We start from the raw sequence: 14,678 nt of genomic DNA, 5'->3' as shown, positions 1-14,678 counted from the left end.
ACACGCACACGGAGCTGTCATTTCTCTAAAAAAGTTGCAGTGACTGAAGCGGACACTTTAAGGTTCGTATTTTGCCAGTCACCTTCTCTCTGAGATAGGGGCCAAACTGTCACGTCAAGGTAATGAGTGTTTCTGAATTTACTCACTGGATTCCTACGGGCGGATTTAACATGCTTCTAGGCGTTCATTTCCGTTATTTTTAGTTCTTCAATCGTTACGTCTTCCTTTCTATAGCAGTAACCTTCCAGAACATCCCGGAGTGATCGTAATTGACGCTTCATGGCTGAATGTCTATGTAGACACAGGAGAGTGGGAGCGCCACCGTGCTCCGAGGCCAAGATCGCGAAGGCTGCCTACGACGGCCCGAGGGCAGCATTTTCCGGTGATCAACATCGCTCATACAGACATCTACCAAGACTACCGAGGCTGAAGTGAAACTAGTATATTCCGACACCAATGCTGAAATCAATTGTTATCAGCTACGCTGTCGATGCTGGCGCACTTGTAGAAGGAAACTAAGAAACAACGCTTGATTTTCAATTCAGGTGTCATAGTTGTTAACGATTGCCTTCACGATTCATTTTTACGCCTCTCTTGCACTGACCAGCTGCTCCTTTTTGATACCAGAGCCAGCAGTTTGAATTCCTCGCTAGCAATCACCCCTGGCGTCTCATCTAATAATAACCAATAAGAGTACGACAAAAGGAAAAGGAAATAAGCGTTACGAAATAAAGTGCCATATTTCTGCTTACTAAATGAAACAGCAAAAATTGGAGGGGACACTTAAACTCCGCCTGAGGGGTATGACGCGATAGCGTAGTTGATGAATTCTTATATACGCAGAATGTCATTCTCTACTTTACATTCGTAGGTCCCTGGAAGTCGTCATACCCCTCCTGGCGCAGTGGTGCAGCGATTCAGCGATTCGACACTGCCCTGCGGTGGCAGGTGCTCCCAGCGGTGGGCCATGTGTGGCCCAGGTTTATATTCCGGAGAGACCAATCATTAATTTGACTGCAACGTTGGGCAGTTTGCACGCTATTCGGTGGGCAGGTAGTGATGACGCCGCAAAGTCACGTGACCTAAGGGGCCCATCTGCCTCCTAGGTTACTCTCTCGGCAGCACCTGCCAGAGTCATGCTCGTGATTTTTCACTCACCATGCCGACACCGACAACGTCGACACCGGATTTTCTGGGCAACGAGGCTTTTAACGCTATCGCGTTAAAACATGCATAATCACCGCTACCCTGTTCTCCGAGCGAAGTATTTCCTTTGGTAGCAATCCTTCGGTGCTCTGTCGCTGGAGGGTATTCTACGCGGCTCATGTGCTCATCAGCGTTTTGCGCAATAACATCCGAGCGTCATAAGTAACATGCTCATGTGCGCGACATGCAGTTAGTTGTCGATACGGCAGTATTAAGGTGAGCTGGCACATCTTTCTTCAATGGCGTACACGTCGACTCCTTCCTCATCCCTCTTTTTATGCACAACAAGCCCGCGAAAGTTGGAGGCGTGTGTTCCCTTCTTGAAATATGAATTTCGAAGACTCTGGTGAAAATGTCAGCTCACTGGTCTGGGACATACTGCCCGTACAACACTGATCGCATTTTTTCTCCGTGGTTCCAGACAATAAGCGTGGCACTCTTCCCAGCCTTGCCTAGACTTACATTGGCCCTTTCTCGCACTGGGGGAATCCGGGTATACTTTGGCAAGATATGGTTTGCTAACTTCGATGAAAAAATAATCACAATGGCAAAAACTTCTTCGCAAAGTCCACAAAAACGATAACACGCTAACCATGCAAAGCAGGAAATACATCCCCATATTCTGCAACCGGCATATTAGTGCGCAAGACTGACTGAAGGCGCTACATGTTCGAGTGCATTTCGGCGTTGAAGGGTCAGCGCATCACGTGACCAGTGAAATATGGTAATGATTATGCGCGAGTGCACACTATTCAAGCAGGAATGATGTTTGAATGGATTAGATTTTTGATAAAAAACAGATAAAGCCTACGAGTTTGTAACGCGAATGTATGAGCGTTAGCTGTGGTATGGCAGCAAAGAGAAACCGGGCCCCGGGCTTTTACGGCAGTGGGTTTCGAATCAACGACCACCCGCAGCCTAGGCGGACGCCCAAACCACTAGGCCCTAAGCGACCTCCTACCTCTCTCTCTTTTCACTCTACCATTTTCCATCTCCCGCTTCTTTCGTACTAGTGGAGAGGGGTTTCCCATTTCTCCACTTCCGTTACCAATGCCTAGCACTCTTTCCCTCATACTTCTCCCACTTGCCCTCTCCCTCACCTGCCCTAAGGGTGGAGAGGGAAATTTCCCTCTTTACTTTTCCACCTGCCAACCGAGGCAGGTGGCAGGTGATGCTGCGGGCGCGCACGATGACGGCGCGAAATTGAGGAATGCGCATTCGGAACGAATGTTGGCGAGTTTACTGGTATTATCACAATGTGTTAAGCAATGCATTACGCATTGCGGAGCCATGCACTCTGTAAAAGAGGCACATGCTAAGGCACTGGAAAATGTCTAGCTGCAGTACAGTCACCATAATCCTCAAATGGAAAGTGGTAAGATCCCAACCTGGAATGTTATCAAGCGGAGACTCAATATCTCCACTAGTATTCATGGCGTGTTTACAGAAGGTAGTCAACGAACTGCATTGGGAAGAGTAGCGGATAAAATTTAATACCTTTTTAATCTCTCATTTCCTCATGACAATGTATTAGTAAGTAATTAAGGGAAGAAATTACAAAACATAACCGATCACCTAGACAGGCGAAACAGAAAGGTGATTCTAAAAATAATATGAAGAAGTTTAAAGTAATGTTCAGTAGTCCCGGCAGGGCACAACAGTTAATGACTGGCAGCGAGGCATCGGGAGTGACGAGGGAATATATCTACTTAGGTAGTGACTGCTGACCCGATCCACGAGACCGAAATAACTAGAAGGGTAAGAATATGGTAGAGATCATTTGGCGGGTCCTCTCAAGTAATGAATATCACTTTACCAGTATCCCTCAAGAGGAAAGTATGAAGAAAGCCTGTTGGTTCCACTTATTTTTACGTAGTCTAAAACTTTGCCACCTAAATTACTAATGGCAATTTCCGTGGGTTTTCTGCTTTCCTCTTAGCAAGCGTTTGTCATTAGTCTTCCTCGCGTCAAGACTGGTCACGTTTTATTTGACATTTCTGCCTTTCTTGCTTTGTAGCAGGGTTAAGTCGCTCAAGAACTTCTTCCAGGAAATTCTTACATCTCTATGTCGCCATAATTGTCTCATTACACGAGCGTCAATGTCCAATCGTAATTTGACCTTCTTTGTCAATGAAGGCTTTGCAATCTGGCGAAAGTATTATGCGTTACAAATTATATGCTGCGAAGTGAATCACAGCACAGAGCGGCAAGGTTTTATTCGTGGCACGAAAATAACCATTGTAGCTGTGCAGCGAAGTAGGTGGCAACATGAAGAAGCGCACAGCTAGAAGCCTCTTTTCTGGACGCATTTGCAAAGAATCTTGTAGCAGAATCCTTCAGACTATCGTTGTAGCGATTTGCAAGGCTTATTGCACTTTTTTTTTTCTCTTTCACCTAAATTTTTTCATCTGCACTGACTTTCAGACAATTGTGTAACGAAGTTCGCGCAATGAATAATCATAGAGGCAGGCGCCCTTAAGCTCGCGTAGGAGTAAATTCCGTGATGCGGGCTTTGCAGTAATGCTTTTTTTCTGTCCTGCTCAGTAGCGATTGCCTAGACTCATGCACTGCGGGCCTTCAGACACGTGCGTGAGGGAGTGACTCTAAGTGAGTGTGAGTGAGTCTGAATGATTGAGTGAAAGCGGGTTAGCGAGTGAGAGCATATCAGGGAGTGCGAAACAAAAGAGCACCAATTGAATTTGGAAGTCTTTCTTGTGTAATCCCTATAGTAGGTGGCTTGCAGTTTTAGCTTTACAATACAACTAAGGCAACTGCTCCAACTAATAAACTATTTCAAACAGAACTAAGCCTGTAAGGGTTAAAGCATAACACATTTCAACTTTGTCTTTTCTTAATAGTGCCAGACGAAGCAGACAACTTAAAACGACAGAATCTAGATGTAACGGACAGAACTCGTACTAACAACCTGCACCTGCTCCGGTACGTCAGCAGTCGCTCAGCCATCCCCATCAGGGCATTCAGGTAATCATACTAAGCGTGAGCGCTCGTCCAGAAAATAGGCGTCGCTAATGAACGTGAGCCGCAGTCGAGCAAAGTCTTTCCTGAGTGCCTAATACGCTCTCGTGGAAGTACCGTGCCGTCCACAGTATTGTTCGAGTTTGCTCTGTGCTTCTGTCCATCAAAGAGAACTAGGTGCTTCCTAGTGAGTTTGAAGAACTCCAATGAACGATCCGCCGCTTCACCAGAGGACCAACAGAGTATGGTATTAGCTCGGCAGGGGTGAAACGTAGTCCATTCTGACCCCGTGCTAATACGATGTATCAAGATAACTTTTATTCACCGCTGTCGTGGAGGGAGCTTTAAGGAGCAGGAATTGGCTGGCATGTTTTTTAGCAGAATGATAACAGCAAAAGAGAATGAATTTTAAAACCAATGGCACGCTGTTTTCCGACCCCTGAAGATTACCTTTTGTGTCTTATTTTCTTTATTTATTTATATAGTGGTTTTTGCTGCGGCAGTGAGGAATTATTTCAGGGAATGAATTATATAAACTATGATATACAAACAAGATATTCACGGCAAAGTAGCACAACAAGATCAAAAAAGTGGACTGGAAAGAGGGAGGTGGAACAGCCCATAACAAAGCAGTATCAGCGGCCGCACATTTCGGCAAAAACTGTTAAAAATCTAATCAGAGACAAGGAATCAGTCCTTCAGGTGGTCAATTAAATGAGTATCTGGAAATTGTTAGCACCACCCACTTGATTTGCAGGATTGCTCTAGTCTTTAATAGTGTTATGGAAAACAAACACCTGTATATATTAATGCCTGAATCCTAACACCTAGTCCTTTTTTCAGTGCTTCCTGGTCTATCAGATATGTAATGGGGCTGCTCCAGACAAACGCTTTTGTGAATATCAGTGCAATTATTTTAAATACTGTACAACAATCCAGCCTCAGGATTTTTCGCCGGGCACACAACGCTTTCCAGCCAATACTATCGGATATGTTTGAGCCTTTAAGCATGAAATGCTTTTAGCTCTCGTTGTCGGGGCGCGACGGATGGCCTTGTCTTAAGAACGGAGAACGAACTTTGGAGAAGTTTTCAGTCCGCTTGATGCTACGTGCTGCGGTGCCGCCGGAGCAGAGCATGCGCCAACAACAGCATCTTCGTCGTCCCGTGGAGGGCGAAGCTATCGCACGGCGCCAAGGAGCTTCAGTTTTGCCCTGTAGCCCGAGAGGCGCAAGCGCAGTCCTGGTGGCACTTGATAGGCTAGGCGACAGTGCCACGTGAGTTGCCGACATTAAGTAATGCACGCGAATCATAAAACATAGGTCCTGTGACCAGCATGACCAGTAAAAAGCTATAATTTGTCGTTTGTCGACGTGGTGGTCGGCGGTGGTGGTGCCGGCGTCGTCCAGCCGCGGCGAATGTCCAAACATTCTGTGTAGCACGTTCTGGCACCATCCCCTCTTCGGCACGCGGCGAGCGCTGATCGCGCGGGTCGCCATATATAAAAACCAGTGAAGAAACCCGGGTGCGTAATAGCTGGTTAAGAAAAGCTTAATTAAAGAACAGTGGCTTATGAGGGATGCTCCCCAAAACTCGTGTGCGGCTATCAGAATCTATGAGCAGCCCTAGATTACGGTACGCCTTTCCTGCAGTGCATTTCATGCTTGCATCTCCTCTCGGCAACGACATTGTTTGTGAATTTTATTTTTAGTACACTATCACTAAGGCTTCCAATCTAAAAAAAAAAACCTTGTCTTAATGTCTGAAGCCAGCTAGACTTGCCAATACTAAAATAAATATGGCCGCTACTGTGCCGCGCTTGGGTTTCAAGAACACGGCGACGCGAACAGGGGCCGTATTCCATAAGCTGTAGATTTTAAAATGGGCATTTCGCGTCCGTCTAGTCCTCAGTCAATGGCCGCTCAGATATGCCAGCGGCTTTCAAGCGCCTATGGAAAGCGACCCGGTCATTGGGCAGAAGGCAACCGGTCCTCGCCAGTGGCTGCCACTGACTGCAGCCAACGGTGACGTCCGGTCGTCTTCTGCCCAATGACCGGGTCGCTTTCTACAGACGCTTGAAAGCCGCTGGTATATCTGAGCGGCCATTGACAGAGGACCAGACGGACGCGAAATGTCAATTTTAAAATCTACAGCTTATCGAATACGGCCCCAGATCAGCTCCGCCGGCCACTGCCCGAGAACACTACTATCGCCACAACCGATCACCCTTCGTGTTTACCTGCCACTCTCCCGCGCTGTGCATTGCATGTCGTCTTCTTCGACTTCCATCCGTGCGCAGTGGTCCCAGAACGCACAGCTACTGCAGTGCTAAAAGGGCAGCTACCGCAGTGCGCTAAGGGGTCAGAAAAATTTTATGGTGCGCTACCACTAAAGTCCTCAACCACTCTTTTCGCTGATCTTTACCTGAAGCCTCACCTTGGACCCCTAGCCTCGAACCGGAAGCGAAATGGAATGCGACGTGTTTAGCACACATATTTCGCATTTGGCGAAGTAAGCTAAATCACCTGTAATTTTTGTCAACTATTCTTCGCGCAATTCTAACGTACGCAGTGTGGCATATAGGCAGCATTCCTCGGGGTGGCTTTGTTGTTTTATTGCAGCAACTTCGCTAACACATTTGAACGGTATTCAGCGAACATGACTTTTTATCCAGGAGTTATAATTACGTTACACAAAATTTGAAACACATTGTGTCCGTATAGTGGTTTATGGGGCACTCCAGTTACACCACCTGGAAGACTGTCTTGCTGGTTTAAACAAAAACAAAGTAAACAAGGGTTGAGATGGAGCTTCAGTCAGCTATAGCCAACGTTTCGTCTCGGCATCACAGTGGGATGTCCTTGACGAACCTTCACTGGCCGTTTTGGCGGTGACGCCTTCGCGTGCTGCCTAGAAAGCAATGCAATCAAGTCGGGCTGCTCGGTACACCTTCAGGCACGGATTCAAAAAACGCCGCCGTGCAAATGCCACCCGCGAAGGTATTTGTGAAGAGATGAGCATGATTTGCGAACTTTTTCTCCAAGCGCTAAAGCCCCAGAAACCTCGTATTTTTTACTACTCTACGACGTTCTGTCTGAATGCGAATTTTCGAAGCACAATGAACTCTTGTGTATAGATCCGTGGCTGATGCACTCGCCGTTCCTTTTTTTCTTCACGATTTTCAAATACAAGGAAGTGTAGACTGCTGAGCGATGCGATGCGCCGAGGCTCACATGTCTTTTTTTTTAAATTTCCCTCCGAGAATCTTGTGGTCGGGTATTTCATGACAGGTGGCCTGTCATGTTAAATATATGCCTGTTTGGATAGCTGATTCGAATTCGACAAAAGAGGTGCACAGCTTCGGTGGCTAGAAGAATCCAGTCATTGGCTGTGCGGATGAAGCGTGAATTCATGTAAACTGTAGTGTGGGTGTGTGTTAAAGAGACGTCTTTTCAGCGACCGATACAGTGTGACACACAATGACCAGGGAAGATAACCAGAGATTGTACCGGTTACCGGTGATGATGATTTTTTTTTGGCGAAAGGGCATCTCCGGCCAAAGAGCACCATGGCACAAATTGTGGCACAGATTATGAAAAAGTGTAATTTTGAAGTTTTCCGACGAGATTCGTGAACAGGGACATTTTTCTTCGGACTTGAGATTAATAATTCATTAGGGCCCCAGACAACGCATGCACGAAATACCTTTGAACGCAGGAATGGTTGGTACGTTAGCAAATGTGCGGCATGGGTCTGCTGCTGGTACGTTACACTGCAAATGACCGAGACATTACTAATGTCGTTAGTAACAGTAGAAGCATATAGTTACCTATGTAGATTATAGGACACATTAAGGCCTGAATACTTATATCATGATGTTACCGGCACTGAAGAGACACACATTTCACAGCTTTGTGCTGGACAGCTCAACCTGCGGTGAAAGAAGGTTAATGGGGTTTAACGTCCCAAAGCGACTCAGGCTATGAGGAACACCAGAAGGTTATTGAAGTTCTTTGAAGCTTGTTAGCGCTCGTGGTGTTCTATCTGTTCATTTTGTCCTCATATTTGGCTGCGCTACAGTGTTTTTAAGCTATGTACTACCAACAAGCCCAAAAAGCCACCCTTCTTTGAAGCTTGAAGGTATCCGGCGTCCGCGTTCCCTATGAAATCATTTTAAATTGCTCTTAAGAATATCAGCATCGCTAGGTATATTAATAGGATGGTATGGTACGCAGTCGTCGACAAAAGAATGGTGGCAGATACGTGAGTCGATAGGTCAATAACGCAGATTAAAAACAGCACAGTGCCGAGAACAGTGCTCCAGGCTGTTCAGAAGCACCATGTGCTCAAACTTCTAAGGTAGTGTTGGTTAGAGCACTGCACGGGCCTCAATCTGAAACCCAAGTCCTGCCCGAGCCCGACACCTGAAGCCCGAGCCCGGCCCAGGCCCGCTAAATTATCGCTCTAGCTAGCCCGGCCCGGCCCGTGAATCCCGGAGTGAAGCCCAGTCCGGGCTCGGCCCAGCCCGTTTCACAGTAACGCTTGAGATTTACTGCTCACTCTGAGGAAGTAGACTGCTACTAGACCGATAAGAAACTGGCCGACAAAGGTTCTGAAACCACAGTTTGGCTTGCAGAACGTTGGTTCTTTCTAACCCAGACGGAAGTGATTAAGAGTAGTGCTCGCCAGGCCCGTCTTTTCGACAGTGATCTCGTGTAGGTGCGCAAAGATAAACTCGGAAGTTCTGAGAGCCAAATAAAAAGGGCTGCATACGCACGTAATAGACTACTTTGCATTCACCTTTGATTTTAATCAGTTATGTTTTGCCGCCCGGAAGTGTAAACATTAAAGCTGGCTAGCAAGCAGTGGGATGACATTATTTTAGTGAACGCGATCTCACAGGTTGAACACATAGCCGAACTGGTCGCCTTTGAGCAGAAACGGAAAGCTAAAAGGCTTGAGTATTTCACGGTGTGTGTTTTGAAGGCTATAAGCGTCCTAAACTAATACGTTCTTCTCGAATGCATTTCTAAGAGTGTATAGGTATGTTTTGGGGTGAAGAACGATCAATGGCCAATTAAGACAGGTTGCATTTTACTCTTACTGGTGGAGCAGAAGATAACGCGCGAACCACGTGACAACTTACAGGGCAAAACACTTGTCATGACAACCAGGCTGAAGAAGCGAGGAGGGATAGATGGGGTTATGAGATGAGATTTACAAACTCTCGCCAAATTTTGTGGCTATTTCATTGACGAGACGTTCCGGTCAGCTGATCAAAAAGAAAACGAAACGCGCTTTAGTTTGTGAATTTTCTCACATGAGAAAAATATAGCTATAAAATAAAAGCTATGTTTTTGGGGCTTCACGGCCCAAGGGAATTCAGGCTGTGAGAGACACCGAAGCAGAGGGCTCCGGATCATTTCGACCACCTGGGTTTCTTCAACGAGCAATGACACTGCAAAGTACATGGCTGTCATGCTTGCCGCCTGAATGAAAATGCGGCCGCCGAGGCTAGGAGCAAACCCTGGTCTCCCAGCCCAGTAATCAAGCGCCTTGTCCACTAAGCCACCGTGGCGTGGAAATAAGGAAATAAATAAGCGAATGATAAAGCTTAGTTTTTTTCTCAGCGAGTACTACAACCCATAGCTCATCCGTGTCGCTGCTCCAATGCCGCAGTTGTGTACTTCACTCTGCAATAGTGAATGAATAGTCAGACACCAGCCGTTTCTGTACGGACCCAAGCCCGACACGAGTCCGCAGCTTTAAGCCCGAGCCCGGCCCGGGCCCGGCCCAGGCCCGGCAAAACAGATCAGGTCCGGCAAACAGATCAGTTTCGGGCCGGCCCGAGCCCGTGCAGTGCACTAGTGTAGGTTAGAGCAGATGAATTTCTGCCTGTTAAATCATCATCATCATCATCATTTAATGGCCCTTAAAGACCCCTGGCGGGGTATTACATAAGGGGGGGCGAACATCGAAGCAAGTAATGACATTATTAGGTTAAAAAAACATACATATACAAAAAAAGTACAGTAAAACAGTGAAAAAAAAACTGAAAAAAAGTATACAGTGAAGAAAAAGTATACAGTGAAACAATCGTTGCTTGGGGAAGAGAAAAAAAAAAGAAAAACACGTTTATAAATCAGGCAGACAGGTGCAGTAGTATATCAAACAATCATAACATAAAAATAAAACGCAGAGGCAACAGTTACCCACATTGGGATTTCAAGTGCAATGACAGCATTTGGCGGAATTTCAGAGCATCGCGTTCAGTGACAATTAATTCGGGTAGTGAATTCCATTCATTAATGGCAAGAGGCAGAAATGACTTGTTAAATGCGTTTGAGGAGCCATGAAGTCTTAGGATGCTCATGGAGTTGAAAAGACGGCGTGATGTTCGAGGGGAGGGAGCAGAAGGGAGTGTCGAAGTGAGGGAAAACAATAGTACAATTTATGGAATAATGATAAACGGGCAATTATACGCCTATGCGCGAGAGGCTCGATGTCGGCAGATAATTTTATTTTGGTAATGCTAGAGCGGGTGTCATAGTTGGAGGAAATAAAGCGGGCTGCACGGTTTTGGACGGCTTCTAGGCTGGCTATTAAGTAGGCTTGATGTGGGTTCCATATTGGGGATGCAAATTCAAGTTTGCTACGGACGAAAGTTTTGTAGGCTAGGCTGCGAATGGAAGAAGGGGAGAAACTGAGGTTGCGTCTAATAAAGCCGAGTGTTTTAGATGCATCAGCAGCAATCTTCGTGATGTGCTCGGACCAAGTGAGGTTGCTCGTGATATGGATGCCAAGATACCGGTATGATTCGGCTTTAGTAAGGATGGTTGAACTGAGTGAATAAGCGTAGTCGATATTAGTGCGCTTGCGTGATACCTGCATGTATTTGCATTTCGTTACGTTGAGCGTCATTAGCCATGTGGAACACCAGCTTTCAATCCTGTTTAGGTCACTTTGGAGCAATTCCTGATCATTGTTAGTAGTTATGCGGCGGTACAGGACGCAGTCATCTGCGAAAAGACGAATTGTCGATGAAATGTCGGAAGGAAGATCATTGATGAAGATTAAAAATAAAAGTGGGCCGAGCACCGAGCCCTGAGGCACACCAGAGAAAACTTTTGTTGTGGGAGAATTGTCATTATCGATAGCAGTGAATTGAGAGCGATCAGTTAGGAAGCAGCGAATCCATTTTAATATCAGGGGATCGAGGCATAAGCATGAAAGTTTAGCTAAAAGGCGTTGGTGGGGTACACGATCAAATGCTTTTGAAAAATCAAGGTAAATGACGTCTGTCTGGAATGAAGAATCTAAGTTTAGGTTAAGGTCGGTAGTGAATTCGAATAGTTGGGTTTCGCATGAGTAACCGGAACGGAAGCCGTGCTGATTGGAAAAAAAGAAAGAGTTAGAATCAAGGTGAGATGCGGTTTGTGAATATATAATATGCTCTAATAGTTTGCATGCAATGCAGGTTAAAGAAATTGGACGGTAGTTGGACGGATCATGACGGTTGCCTGCTTTAAAAACTGGTACTACTCGACTTAGCTTCCAGTCGTCCGGAATTAAGCTGGTAGCAATAGATTGATCAAAGATTATTTGCAAAATTTGACTGGAGATTTCCTTGGTGCATTTCAGTATCTTAACTGGTATATTGTCTGGTCCCGGGGCACTTGATACTTTAAGTTTTTCGATGAGGCTTCCAATACCGTTAGCTGTTATAGTAACAGGCGGCATTTGCGAAAATGAAAACTTCGATACAGGAGGAATGTCTGAAGTAGATTAATTGGTGAAAACCGAGGAGAAATAAGAGTTCATTACAGCACTGCGTTCGCCTGATGCGACCACAGAGCCATCCGGGTTAACCAAGGAGATGTGATGCGTAGACCTATTACCTGGCGTAAGGAGATTCCAGAATTTCTTTGGATTGGAGCGCAGGATTTCTAGCAAGTCCTGGTGGTAAAATTTCTTTTTTGAGCTTCGTAAAAGTCTCGTGTATTCGCAAAGACACGCGAAATACTTATCCCACCTTGAGACACTGGGAGAATGCTTTGCAAGACGGAAAAGACGTTTTTTTTTCATTAAAAGTTTTCTGAGGGCATTGGAAAACCAAGGTTTGCTGGCATCACCTCGAATGCGTACGAGGGGTACATATAGATGAATAAGTGATATTAATTTTTGTTTGAAGAGCAACCAGTTATCATTGACGGTTTTTGTGGAAGAGGACATACGAAAGTGATGGAAAAACTTGTCTAGCTCAGGAATGATACTTGGAACATCGGCCTTATTATAGTCACGAATGAATTTAACTGAAGGTTGACGAGTAGCGATGAGTATAGATAAGTTAAACAACAAGGTACAATGATCGCTGAAGCCCGGAATGGATGATAATGACTGGACACATTCAGGATCTGAAACAAGAACAAGGTCGAGGGTATTGTTTAGGCGAGTTGGAGTGTGAACTGTTTGCACAAGGTTAAAGGTAAGAACTAAGTTTAGAAACTCACTCGATTGGCCAGAATGTGCGGATAAGTTGTACCAGTCAATATCAGGAAAGTTGAAATCGCCGCATAGTAAGTAAGTTGCATGGGGATAACGGGTATTAAGGTCGAGTAGTATTGAGTACAGTTCATTAACAAATGAAATGTCGCTGTTGAACTAAAAACAAAATGCTTATGGTTTACTTCAGAAGCCTTTAAAAATAAATATCCGTTTGTGCGAAACTGCATCGCTGAAATCTAAACGTGCGTCAACTGGTGTGCTAAGCTCTATACTGGATATTTTATCATTACTGAATGTTGCGAATTTGCTGTCGTAGCAAGCACCGTTTTAAAGGGCATGTTCATTAACATAAAAATAAATGACAGGTGGTAGAAACCTCCTAATATGGAAGTCGCTGACATTTCTATCAGCTTGTTCGAAATATTAACAGTGGGGCATTAGTTGGTGCATGAAGTAGGCGAACGTTTTTCTGACGACGTGGAACAGTGACAGAACTCTGCTGAACGTTTTGAGTGAACAATAAAACTCCTGTATCATGTTTAATTTCACTGAAACTTTAACGTTGATTCCGTCAATTAACTTCCAATGTCACGTACTTTACTTTCTTATTAGGAAGTTTCTACAATCTGTAGATTTCTTTTCTACCATTAAACGTGTCCTTTACAAGGGTGCTCGCTGCGACAGAAAGTTCGCAGTATTCAGTAAGGCTTTACCAGGCGTAATTGCATGACGGAAGAACTGAAGGTCAAGTAGGTCAATCAGCATTGTCTGAAGAAAATGCTCGTTTCTTTGGTGTGCCCCAAAAATATTTTCCTTGCGGCATCCAGACGCGGAATAGCGGAGGTTATGGACTCTCACCGATAGATAATCGATTAAAGATTGATACCGAGGATCCGCATGGTATTAGTTCGCTTAAATGGCGTACTCTCATCTTTAAGTTGCACCAGCGAGTTCCTCCTTTACAAACCACGCAACCAAAAAGCTTGGGTTTGTCCACCCGAGGTCTCTAAGCCCACGTTCGCCGCATGCAAGCCTGCGTTGGCAAGAGAGTCTTTTAACTGCCATTTCCAATCGCTTGTGCTAATAGCCACAGTACCAAAGGCTGACGTCGTCAGCACAGAGAGACCAGCAGGTTGACTTGCCGACTGTCTTCTAGCCATAAAAAAAATCAAGACATGGCGATATTAGAGAGTTTTAGTATAGCGTTAGCGTGATAGCGGACCTAAGGGAAATTACGTTAGCGTGCCGCAAGCAACTTATCCCCTCAGGGAGTCTTAGTATAGCGCTTTGAAAACGCAAAACGCCATCTGCTTGACATGGATGCCAACGGTCCTTCTAAAATGGTTGACATTGCCGCTAACTTGGCAAAGTATATTTCCGAGTTTTTTAAACGAATTATTAGTGCAGCGTTCATTTTCGTCTGCAAAATGACCCCGAAATTGAAATAAAATGAAATGAAAACGTAAAATAGTGGCGCCCTTTAGTAAAGGCAATGTTAACTACAAGCCGTTGGAGCAAGACAATTTGCCATCACATGACGTCTAATGTTCAAAAACTTGAGGAAAATTTATTATAAACTCTCTTTACATAATTCAAGTCCATAAAACACCGCGAAAAGCTTCCAAATCTATTTTTGTCTCGTTCCAGACGTTTTGCTAGGTTTCTGCTGCGTTTCCGGCCGTTGCAGACGGTAGCAGTGCAGCTTGAGGTTCCATTAGGCTTGCGCGCTCCAGAATCGAGAGCGTATCTCAAAAACTGGGCTGAATTGCAGCTTAAACTTTATCGTCGAAGCAAGGTAAGTCATAGCGAAAAGCAAAAACACCATTAGTTGCCGGTAAACATGCCGACCGGAATCGCAAGAGCTGCTGAATCGGCTGAAGCGGGGGGCTGTCGCTTGAAAGGACGCCGCCATGTTTCCACGCTAAGGGCGCAAAAGCCGCAACTGCCGCAACGCTAAATTCTGAAAATTGCGTGCGTACGCTAACGCTATTTC

The sequence above is a fragment of the Amblyomma mixtum genome, chromosome 3 (assembly GCF_055824585.1).
Source record: "Amblyomma mixtum isolate Tamu chromosome 3, ASM5582458v1, whole genome shotgun sequence".
Classification (NCBI taxonomy): domain Eukaryota; kingdom Metazoa; phylum Arthropoda; class Arachnida; order Ixodida; family Ixodidae; genus Amblyomma; species Amblyomma mixtum.
This window is presented reverse-complemented; position numbering follows the sequence as displayed.